Raw genomic sequence first — 12,967 nt, forward strand, 5'->3', positions numbered from 1 at the left:
TCAACACTCGCCGTGCGGTCCCAATCAGGGAATCCAACGAGGCCAGGGGAACTTTCAGGCAATCCAGGGTACCTGAAGCGCTACCTGGTGATGAAATCCAACGTGGCCGAAGGAGCTCAGTCTCCGGTTCATCCAAATCACTCCTGAATAACAAGTGCGTCATATTCGCGAGTATGTAACTTACTACATGCACTCATGATGAACTAATGTAGGAGATCAACACTTTAACTTCTGTACGAAATTACATAGACTCACTACTATTAGTTAAGCAAATTAACACTCAAATTGTAACTGTGTCACACTCTGTGTCAACGTTGTTATTTTTTCCTTCTATCTCCTCTTCTTCGTCCCCTCTCTCCTCCCGCCCCCTCTGGCCTCTCACATTGCTCTCCAAACCAAACTGACATGTGAAATACCCAATCAGAGCCTAGACAAACTTTATACACTTCTAACAATATAAAATCGTTTTCAATACACGTGAGAAATACAGATATACAATATAAATCAAATAAACAAAACAATATAAGAAAATTTGAAAGAAAATAATATAGATAATTTCAACAGGGCTATATGTACATTAATCAACATCCATGATTGTAAATGTACCCAAATTAGCCCCAAGGCTACTTTTCATTGGTAGTCCCTTTGCCAGATATTATTGGGCCAAAAAGAGAAAAAGAAAAGAAAACTACAACAACATATAATAATAATAATAATAATAATAATAATACAACCAAAAATTATAATCAACTCTACAAAATACATTTAAACAACACGTTATACAATGGAAAAGTATAGTTGGTTTTGGGAATCCTTATGAACTGGGATAATTCTGACAATGTTGTTGTCTGTATGTGAAATTTTTAAACAACGCTAAGGAAAAACATTTGTGTTTTTTGTACACTGTTGTCATGTATATATATATATATATATATATACATGAATATATGCTGATTGCTTTGCCCCATTTTCCCCCTAGGACAACTGCCACAGATAACCTTGTGAGTTTATCTTCTTTTTTTAACGTATTTGCTTTGTGAAAACTGAACTTATGGTAAAGGTTTAATTTATAATAAAATATTGAACCAATCCTCAGGTATGGCTGCTCATTTGTGGTAGTTGCTGTCTTCATGCTGGCTGTGATCGTGGCAATCTGCTTTATCAGAATCAGTAAATCTGGTGAATCTGATGAAAGCTCTGCAGGTAAACAACCAATCTGCTCTTCATCTTTTGTCATTCTGTGTACTGACACAAACACTAATGAAATCTTGACCGGATGTGTGTTTATTGTGTTTTTCAGGAGAACCATTCAATATAAAAGACACAGAGACAGTCTAAAGAAAATCTTAACTCAGGAAAAGGCCGACATCATGTGAATTATCATAAGGATTCAATGAAATTAGAAATACTGTATAAGAGTATACTATAAGAGTCAGTAAACATAATGTGATTTGAGTTTACTCTATAGAGGCACTGAAAGCTGTAGTTAAGAAGATGCTGTGAATGTGTACTGTAGGTATGTGCACATCTGTTTATTTAAAAATGTATCTATAGTCAGATATATCTACTTTATTTTATAATGATGCTGTGTATAATTTTTATTTTATGTTTTTTGTATTTCTTTTTTTTGTTTTAAAAAAAGGATTTCTAAATTCATTAAGTATCTTTTTGTATCAGATATTTGTAATTCGACATTTGTTTTTGCCTAAATAGATATAGTACAGTTTATTCCTCAGTGAAAAAAAATAAAATAAAATCGGCCACACTTTGTATTTGTCACAGTTCTGGGGCCCGTTCTTCGTACGTCGCTAACTCACTTAGCTGGATTTGATTGTTGGGGATTTGGCATGATCTTGGATTGTTTGGTTCTTCGACGCTCATCCTGGACTTGCTGTCATAGCAACAGGTGCGCAATCTTAAACCTGCTCGGGAGCAGGCTTATTTCATGTTATCAGGATTAGACTGTGCATGGCTTCATAAGCGGAGCTGATACGGGAAGTCCAGCGCAGCGCGATAGTGCACTCTCTGAGATATATATTTTTTCTCGTGACTCGTGAGATTGTCGTTTACATTATTAATTTGTTGGAAACGCACATTTATTTTCGACTTGTCGGAGTCGGGCTTTAACTACAGCACAAACTGTTTGCATTGCCCTAAGATTATTTGCGAGTGGCTCTTTCCTTTACACTATTGGAGATGCGGAGAACTTGATGGAAAGTGCTGTCTGTCGTGTCATTCGGAGTTTACCTGGCGCTTTTAGGTTTAAGAAACAGTTTTAGTTTTTTTTTGTGTGGAATTTCCAAGCCACTTAAGACCCAATGTTGTAAAGCATTTTTTTTAAAGGATTTTTTTTTTTTTTTTTTTTTTTAGGCTGTCATAATTTTTTATGAAGATCATGCAATCATGACCATGGTCCATGCCGATTACAGTATATGTCACTCAGGCTTCACTAACGTGATTGGTAGACTATAGGCTATAGACTGCCATCAAGGCCTCAATAAGGGGATTATGTGAACCGAAAGGGGGTTCACAATGTAAATGTGCCGCCCAGTTACTATTGTGATTCTTAATATTCCAGATTAGTAATATTATATAAAAAAAAAAAAAGAAGGCAATTGACTAAAATCTTCCATATCACAAATGTGAAAGCAAAATGGCCAGGATCTGTGCATGACTTAAGCATTTTCAGAGATTCACATTTATGCACATTATTTGAAAGTGGTAAGGAAAGTTCCACAATTAAATATCAAGCTCATTGTATTACATACACTTATGCTGATCCTAACAGAACTGCATTTTTTCATAGGTGATTATGACATGTTCCTGCCTGCAGACAGGTGTTTTATGACCCCATTGACCCAAACCAGTTACAATGCAGCTCTTGCCAGTGAAATGAACTTTGGCTAACTAAAGGGAAGATTTCAGTGTCTGAAAACTCTTGAGGGTTGCACACCTGACAGGGCCTGTGACATTGTTGCATGTGCCATATTACACAACATTGCCAAAAAAACACACTTTTCATTAAATGTTTAATAAAATACAAATATGCTTAGTTCCTTGAGTTTTATTTCAGTTGTTCTTTGTAAAGAAAAGCCAGTGGTCAAGTGCCTGCAACAAGAGATATTAGACACATGCCTCATGCAACAAATAAAAAGGAAAAGTTGGCTCTACACTGCCCACCTGTAGGCCTATGTCTCCTCTGTCTGTGCAGACTCTTCTGTAGGCCTTTCAGATGTGGAATCCTGCAACTTATATTGCAGCCATAAAGCATACAAGTATAAATTAAGTAAAGTTATTTATGCACTTGCAGTAGTTCCTCCATATGACAGTTATCTGAGAGGGTTTATTCACTGTCCAGTGCAATGGAAACAAATGGACATTATAAAGTCTTATACTTTATTTATTTTGGAAAGTTAGAAAATGTCCACTTACTGCACATATTTCAGCCACCACTTTCTTGGGAACAGATACAAGTGTTAATATTTTTACATTAACATAAGTTTATCAGTTTTCACTTTCACAAGTCAAAGCAATTCATCATTACTCAAGATTTAACAGTTGAAATGACTATATGGCCTTCATTTAATGCAGCTAAAATTATTTTACAGTGTAGGCTACTAAGATCTTTTCTTTTCTCAGCCTTTTTCTTGGTTGCTTTTATAATCAGACAACCATTTATTTAACAGTGCCTTTTATAAAAGAGACTATAACAAAAAATACCATTATGTAGAATATTTTTGTACTTCACTTTTATTTGTTCCCATGTTCTAGTGTGGTGACTCTGACATTACAATGAACAAAGTAATTATGCAATTATTAAAATACAAAAATATAGGCTAATAAGTGATAAAAACATCTAACATGGCCACTTCTAACGGATTTAAATTGTCTGCTACTTTTTGCCAGCCCTCTCTCCTGGCTTTTGCAGACTTTGAGGTGTTCCCTGGCGTTTTAATTAAACATTAAAATTCCGAATAAACTTTGACTATTAGTTCTTGCTCTGCTAAGGAGAAAAACTGAGCGCGCTCTTTGGCCACGCCCACGCCCACGCTGAGCAGCCAATAGCAGCGTTGCTGATCAATGTTTCTACTATCGATACATATCCCCTTTTAACCAGCGCATGAACGCGCAATTATCTCAGATGACTCAAACCAGCTATACTAATCATATCCGGCAAGTGTGTTCGAAGAACCGAGTTAGCCAGATCATGATTAGCACGATGATGTCATCTTGGATGTCTCATTTGATCTCGGATGTTTTAAGCAACGTACGAAGAACGGGCCCCTGTTCTGTTTGAGTGTTTTTGTCACTGGTCACATGTCTTCCTTTGTTCTGTTTTCCCGCCACTCCTTGGTTTCCATGGTTACCCTCATTAGTTCATTTGTATCACCTGGTTCCTCGTTAGTCTTGTCAGCTGTGTCTTGTTTCCCTGATCTGTTCTCCCCTGTATTTAAGCCCTGAGTGTTTCAGTCTTCACTGGTCGGTCAATGTTTTATGTTAGGCGATCTTTGCCTGAGCACATGCTCCCTGTTCCTTGTTTTTGTGAGATTGTGAATTAAAACCTTGGATTACTTCATCTGCGAGTTTGCCTCCTACTTCATCTACCCTGCAGCCTGACAGATTGACCGACCTTAAAAAAAATATGGAGACATGGAGGCAGGCCTTTGTGGGAACCCGCCAAGCTGTGTTCAGGGGGACCCGTGGAGGTCACAGGGGAGGATGTGGGCGATATGGGGCCGGAGACTTTCTCCAGAGCCAACATCTACGTGTCCAACCAGATCTTCACACCCAGTCCTATCCTCATCTCATCAGTTCAATCGAACCAATCTCCAGGGATGATGACTTCTCTGATCTCCCTCCTCTCATCAGTCCAGCCGAGCCTGCACTTCACTCCCGTCCAGCCGAGCCTGCACTTCACGCCAGTCCAGCCGAGCCCGCACTTCACGCCAGTCCAGCCGAGCCCGCACTTCACGTCAGAGCTGCCGAGACCAAGGCAGTATGCGTCGTGCCTGTCGCCCCTGAGACTGAGCGTCATGCCTGCCGCGCCTGAGACTGTGAGCGTCATGCCCGCAGAGCTTTTGTTTTCTTTTGTTCCGTCGACCCTGAAGCTCCCTTCGCCGCTGGTTCCGTCCAGCTCAAAGCCTTCACCGCTGGTTCCGTCCAGCACAGAGCCCTCTTCATCGCTGGTCCTGTCCAGCTCAGAGTCCTCTTCGCCGCTGGTTCCGCCCAGCTTAAAGCCCTCTTCGCTGCTGGTCCTGTCCAGCTTAAAGCCCTCTTCGCCGCTGGTTCCGCCCAGCTCAGAGCCCTCTTCGCCGCTGGTTCCGCCCAGCTCAGAGCCCTCTTCGCCGCTGGTTCCGCCCAGCTCAGAGCCCTCTTCGCCGCTGGTTCCGCCCAGCTCAGAGCCCTCTTCGCCGCTGGTTCCGCCCAGCTCAGAGCCCTCTTCGCCGCTGGTCCCGCCCAGCTCAGAGCCCTCTTCGCCGCTGGTCCCGCCCAGCTCAGAGCCCTCTTCGCCGCTGGTCCCGCCCAGCTCAGAGCCCTCTTCGCCGCTGGTCCCGCCCAGCTCAGAGCCCTCTTCGCCGCTGGTCCCGCCCAGCTCAGAGCCCTCTTCGCCGCTGGTCCCGCCCAGCTCAGAGCCCTCTTCGCCGCTGGTCCCGCCCAGCTCAGAGCCCTCTTCGCCGCTGGTCCCGCCCAGCTCAGAGCCCTCTTCGCCGCTGGTCCAGCCCAGCACAAAGCCTTCACCGCTGGTCCTGCCCAGCACAAAGCCTTCACCGCTGGTCCTGCCCAGCACAAAGCCTTCACCGCTGGTCCAGCCCAGCACAAAGCCTTCACCGCTGGTCCTGCCCAGCACAAAGCCCTCACCGCTGGATCTGCCCAGCACAAGGCCCTCACCGCTGGATCTGCCCAGCACAAAGCCCTCGTCGCTGGATCTGCCCAGCACCGAGCCCTCGTCGCTGGATCTGCCCAGCACCGAGCCCTCGTCGCTGGATCTGCCCAGCACCGAGCCCTCGTCGCTGGATCTGCCCAGCACCGAGCCCTCGTCGCTGCCCTGCACCGAGCCCTCTCTGGTACCCGGGACTTTTCCCAAGTATTTTTTGGGGGGGGGCCATAGGGCTCCGTCCTGGCCACTCGAGGGGCCATGGCCACCTGAGGGGTCCTCACCACCATGGCCACCTGAAGGGTCTTCACCGCCGTGGCCACCTGAAGGGTCTTCACCACCATGGCCACCCGAAGGGTCTTCTCCGCCGTGGCCACCCGAGGGGTCTTCTCCGCCGTGGCCACCCGAGGGGTCTTCACCGCCGTGGCCACCCGAGGGGTCTTCACCGCCGTGGCCACCCGAGGGGTCGTCTCCGCCGTGGCCGCCCGAGGGGTTGTCTCCGCCATGGCCGCCCGAAGGGTCCGCACCGCCATGGCCATCCAAGGGGTCTTCTCCGCCATGGCCGCCTGAAAGGCTGTCTTCGCCCTGGTCACCTGAACTGCCAGCTCCGCCCTGGAGGCTCCCTGTCCTGTCAAGCCACGCCCTTGTCAGCCTCCAGGGCGCCCACCCTCCCACCCTATTTGTTGGTCTGTCTACGGCGCGAGGACGCGCCTACCGGGAGGGGGGAATTATGTCACAGTTCTGTTCTGTTTGAGTGTTTTTGTCACTGGTCACATGTCTTCCTTTGTTCTGTTTTCCCGCCACTCCTTGGTTTCCATGGTTACCCTCATTAGTTCATTTGTATCACCTGGTTCCTCGTTAGTCTTGTCAGCTGTGTCTTGTTTCCCTGATCTGTTCTCCCCTGTATTTAAGCCCTGAGTGTTTCAGTCTTCACTGGTCGGTCAATGTTTTATGTTAGGCGATCTTTGCCTGAGCACATGCTCCCTGTTCCTTGTTTTTGTGAGATTGTGAATTAAAACCTTGGATTACTTCATCTGCGAGTTTGCCTCCTACTTCATCTACCCTGCAGCCTGACAGTATTACGCGTCTTTAACTACTGTGTACATACATTAATAATAATAATAATAATAATAATAATAATAATAATAATTGTTTGGTACAACTTATTGTGTTGATGTTGTATTGCAAAACACTTGTGCTGCTATTGAGGGTTGATACGGGTTGGTTAGGACAGGTTTGGGTTGGTTTAATGGTGGGTCAGGGGTAAGAAGGTTCAACAGTGTCGTTATAGATGGAATTACAAATTACATGGAGGCGTTTTTAAATAAAGTATTTTTTAAGTACAATTTAAAAACATGTAAACAAGGTAAACACTTATATCTATGTTGCAATCTGTTTGCAAATAGTTAAGAATTTGGTCTTGAAGAAGATTCTCTTTTTTCTGTCTTTATCTTGACTGTCTCATTTGTACTCGGTCTTGACTTTGACTCTAAACTCTTTGGACTTGGACTTGACTCTGTCTCGAATAGTCCTGGTCTTGGACTCGACAAAGGTGGACTTGACTACAGCCCTGCTGAAATATCTGAAACACTTCCAATACTAATTTTTTGCAGAATAGATAAGGACTATGTGCCGTCACATCACATTACTAAATATCATTCAGTATTCTTGTCTTCGTATAAACAAATCAATATTGTATAAAATACATATAACATTTTACCATTTAACATTTAAATTACATTGTTACAAATACAACGTTTTCAGAGGAGTTATTCTCAATCTTTACCACTGGCCAAATATAGGCTATTTTTAATTGCAAGTATGCTTTTCCCCCAGTGAGCCTTCTCGCACAGACACTGTGCAAAGTCAGGGAGGACAAGGGGCAGGTCTTGCTAGTTGCCCCTTATTGGCCCAACTGGACCTGGTTCCCCAAACTGATCGACTATGTCTCCGTTCCCTCCTTCAGGGAACGAGGGTTACATACATAACCGAGACGTTTTCTGGTACAAGGGCCTGAAGAGTGTTCATTCTTGTACCATAAAAACGACACTCGGTTACTAAAGTAACCTCGGTTCTCTCTAGAGAGGGAACGAGTGTTGCGTAAGTTTAGCTTACGCTACAGGAAAAATCCTTTTCTCGAGAATACTGAAGCAAGAAAATTATCCTTAATTTTCCAGAATGTAAAACGCAATTGCTGCAGCAGGCAGACATAGGCGACACAGCTCACGCGCCTATTGGCTGCTCTGCAGCAACTGCTGCAACCTATCAGTGCGTCTTGGCATGACTCCAGCGCCAATGGGAAGCCTTCCCGCGCTACGTCATGACCCGCCAAAATGGGTGTGGCCTTGAGCCTATAAATATCCCACGCGCGGGTTGCACAATGTATTCAGTCGACTGAAGCGAAACCATAATGCAGCACAAGCACGGCAGCGTACGCAACACTTGTTCCCTCTCTAGAGAGAACCGAGGTTACGTTAGTAACCGAGTGTCGTTCTCTTACGAGAGTACTCTCGTGTTGCATAAGTTTTGCTTACGCTACGGGAACCCCATGTAAAACGCAGTGCGTGCGAAATTTCCAACACTAATGTCCCAAGGGCAGTGTGCCCGGGGCTCATATCAGTGGAATACACACAGAGCGGTAGACGGGGAGGGACGACTCGGTAAAGTGAGATAGGTGCGCGCACATATATACAGTTAGGGCAGTACCTCAACCTTGTAACTGCATAAGCCCACAGGACGTTGCAGCATATCAACAGTCTAATCAAACTGAGTTGGGTAGACAGTGTTAATATGGTACATCAGACAGAGCAGTCTGGCCTGTAAGGCAGGCACTTCTAGGTAATAAAACCTTATAAATGTAGACAGCGAGGCCCAGCCTGCTGCCATACAAATATCATAAAGTGATATCCCACTTGTCCATGCCCACGATGAGGCCATACCTCTAGTCGAGTGGGCCCTAACCCCCAAGGGACAATCCAGGCCCTTGGAAGCATAGGCTGACGCGATAGAATCCATTATCCATCTGGACAGAGTCTGTTTCAAGATGGCCAGCCCTTTGATGCGGCCACCGAACGAAACGAAAAGCTGCTCTGTTTGCCTATAGGCAGCAGAGCGCTGCACATAAATCCTTAAAGCCCTCACTGGGCAAAGGAGGTTAACCCCAGCCTCACTGTCGGACGCAGGGAGTGCCGAAAGGGAAATAACTTGAGCTCTGAACAGAGTCGCAAGCACCTTCGGGACGTAACCATGCCTTGGTTTGAGGATAACTTAAGAGTCGTTAGGCCCAAATTCCAAGCACGTAGCACTCACTGAGAGCGCATGCAGGTCGCCCACTGGCTTTACTGAGGCTAGTGCCAGCAGAAAAGCGGTTTTGAAGGACAGGTACTTTAGTTCCACCGCATGTAATGGTTCGAATGGTCTACCTTTCATGGCCTCAAGGACCATGGAAAGGTCCCACGCTGGAACCGAGGGTGGTCGAGGAGGGTTCAGCCTCCTAGCACCCCTGAGGAAACGGATTATGAGGTCGTTCTTTCCCAGGGACTGGCCGTTCGAGGGCTTTGCGAAAGCCACTATAGCCGCCACATACACCTTGAGCGTGGATGGGGTTTTCTCACTGTCCAGCAGCTCTTGCAGGAAAGAAAGCACCACCGTTACCTCACCACTTAGTGGGTTAAAATCATGAGCTGAACACCATTCGGCGAACACTGACCATTTGGACGCATAGAGCCGTCTAGTAGACGGAGCTCTAGCCTGTGTGATCGTGTTCTGTACTCCCTCTGGGAGGTGAAATGGTGATGGTTGATCGCCCACACATGTAGGGCCCACAGCTCGGGGTACGGGTGCCAAACTGCACCCTGGGCCTGGGACAGCAGGTCCTTCTTCAGCGGAATCGGCCATGGAGCTGTGTTCCCCAGTTTCGGGAACCATACTTGATTCTCCCATAGCGGGGCTATCAGGAGTATCGAGCATTTGGTTTCCCTGACTCGCTTGATTACCTGTGGTAACAAGGCGACTGGGGGAAACGCATAGAGAGGGCGCTTGGGCCAGTTTTGGGCCAGCGCATCCCTTTCTTTTGAAAAGAACATTGGGCAGTGAGTGTTGGTCTATGACGCGAACAGGTCTACCTCCGCTCTGCTGAAAATGTCCCAGATATTTTGCACCGTCATGGGATGGAGAGCCCACTCCCCTGGAGAGAGCTTGGCCCTGGATAGCATATCTGGGCCCACGTTCAGGACACCCGTCACATGCGCCGCTCTCAGCGAGTGCGGGTTGTATTTGCAAGAAGGCTCCGGGACTTGAGGCCGCCCTGGCGATTTATATAAGACACCACTGAGGTGTTGTCTGTTCTGACCAGAACGTGGTGGTTCTTTAACACAGGGAGAAAGAACTGAAGGGAGTTTTCGACCGCTTTCATCTCTAGACAGTTTATGTGTAGACGCTTTTCTGCATCTGACCACAGGCCCATGGAAGGTCTCCCTTCGTACAGGGCGCCCCATCCCGTGTTGGAGGCGTCTGTCGAGATCACTTTGATTTGTGAGGCAGTGCCTAAGTTCACACCGGTCTGGTACCAGCCGGTTCTCATCCACGGTTTCAGAGCTGCAACGCATGTCTCATTTGCCGTGAGACGAAGCGAACCTGTCTTCCACGCTTTTGTTGGTACGCGCCGTTTCAGCCACAGCTGAAAAGGGCGCATGTGTAGCAGACCCAGCCGCAGCACCGTCGAGGCTGAGGCCATGAGACCCATCATCCTCTGAAACATTCTGAGGGGAAGATTCTTCCCTACGGCGAATGTTTCTGCAAAGCGCTGGATTGCCGCCGCGCGTTCTCACGTCAGGCGCGCCACCATAGACCTGGAGTTCAACTCTATCCCCAGAAAGGATATTTCCTGGCTGGGGGATAGAACGCTCTTGGCCCAGTTGACTCTGAGACCCAGCTGATCCAGATGGGCCAGCAGTAATGTCTTGTGTAACACCAGTTCCTCCTTTGACTGGGCTAAAATTAGCCAGTCGTCCAGATAATTCAGGACTCTCACGCCCTGTCGTCTGAGGGGCGCGAGTGCCGTGTCCATGCACTTCGTAAATGTTTGCTATCTCGGCGCGAAGTAGGTGTGCTACTTCTTGATTCACCGATGTTTCGACCCGTGCTGTGAAGCGCGGCAGTCTGCGAGTGAATTGCAGCGAGTAGCCCTGTTTCACTGTCTTTAGTACCCATTCTGAAACCCCTGGTATTAATTCCCATGCTTTCGCATGAATTGACAGGAGTAGAATGAAGTCTGGGTTCCGGTCGCTCACATTCGGGGACCTGGAGACCAAACCATGAGGAAACGGTTCGTTCATCATGTTCATTTTGAATGGGGCAGACAGTACTTTGTGTGGTGGCTCTGTAGCTAGCACCCCGGTTGTACGAATGGGGAGATGCTGTATTACAGATACAGCTGTGTGAGCTCGCGGCACGAGGCGCAGAGAGTTTTTCACAAAGTGTGTGTGCTGAGAGGCAGACACGTGATCTGCACTTGAAACACTGCCAGCCAGTGCTGGGTTCATACGCTGAGGCGATATGTGTGTGCGTAGCGCAGATACAGTTGTTTTCACAGGCAGGGGTGAGCTCTGTACAGCAGGCACATTTCCTACATTTAAAACAGGAACGGCGTGAGCCGGTTTGACTGATATGGACCCTGTGGTGGTGCGAGACACTGCATGGGTAGTGCTTGTGTGCAGGGGTGAACACTGGGCACTTTTCCTACACTTAGTGGTCGAGCGGCCTGAGCCAGCTTTATTGTATTCGACCCTGGATGAGTGTGACACACAGAGAGGGTAGTGTTTATGTGTGTGGGTGGGCACTGGGCAGCGGGCACCTTTGTTACATTCAAAACACCTTCGGCCTGAGCCGGAATATGACCAGACATAATGCTCTTCTTGAGATTTATGTGGGTCGCCGTAAAAACGGCGTTTGTGTGCAGGCGAGCGAGTTTTTGAACTGGCTCGTTGGCTGCTAAGTACACTCTTTGAGTCACCTCTGTTGAGGGAACTGCGAGAGCGGTTCGCGCTGATTTCGACGGTGGTATGGCCGCAGCGGGACTTAACCATCGGCGCTTTCCTAAGGGGGCTAGGAAAACTTGGGAGGCTCGAAGCTGGGCGTGAGCCTGGGTCTGGGTCCCCGGGCAGGCGGCGATCTGAGGCGGCTCGACGAGCGCGAACGCTGGCGTGCATCCTGGGCCTGGTGCTGTTGCGGGGCGGGAGGCGGAGGCGGTGGGGGGGCCGTTCTTCGAGCGGGCAGCTGTTTCTTAGCACGGCCTGCTGCGGCCTGAGATGTTTTCTGCACCTCCGAAAAACGCTCCGCGAAGCCTTTAACTGAGGGACCGAAGAGACCAGTCGGAGAAATAGGAGCATCCAGGAAGGTGGCACGGTCGGACTCCGACATGTCGGACAGGGTAAGCCGCAAGTGACGCTCTGTGACGGTGAGAGAAGCCATGTTGCGGCCAATGGCCTGGGCGGCAGCTTTAGTAGCTCTGAGTACCAAGTCCGTCGCGCTCCTCAAATCCGTCACACACTCCTTAGTTGGTCCAGTCTCGTCCAGAGAGTGGAGGAGGTTGGCCTGGTGAATCTGCAAAACCGCCATGGAGTGCAGTGCAGATGCGGCATGACCGGCGGCAGCGTAGGTGCGACCGATCAAGGCTGACGTGGTCCGGCAGGCTTTGGTGGGCAGAGTTGACTTGGCACGCCATCCAGCGGCAACCATTTTTGATAAATTTTGGACACAGAAGGACCACCTCTTGTCGAGGAGCATTCAAGTGGGAATATAAATATGCCATAGATATATAAAAGATTTTAAAATAAATATGGTACATAACACGATTAATTTGGAAGCGAGGGTTTACAGATCACAATGCACACGGGAGAAGTCTAATGTTGTTAGTGCCTGTTAATGCCCATCCTCTCAGGATACCTGGAATCAGTGTAAAAGGTACCTCAGGCACATCGTTTCACCATTTTTGTAACATAAACATCATTAAACCGACGAGAGATTCAGATCTCCCGAATGTTTCTCTATGGCGCTGAAACTTAAAGATGTCAGAGTTCCGGTCCCCATGCA

The sequence above is a fragment of the Scardinius erythrophthalmus genome (genome assembly GCF_964197995.2).
Source record: "Scardinius erythrophthalmus genome assembly, chromosome: 25".
In the NCBI taxonomy this organism is placed as follows: Eukaryota; Metazoa; Chordata; class Actinopteri; order Cypriniformes; family Leuciscidae; genus Scardinius; species Scardinius erythrophthalmus.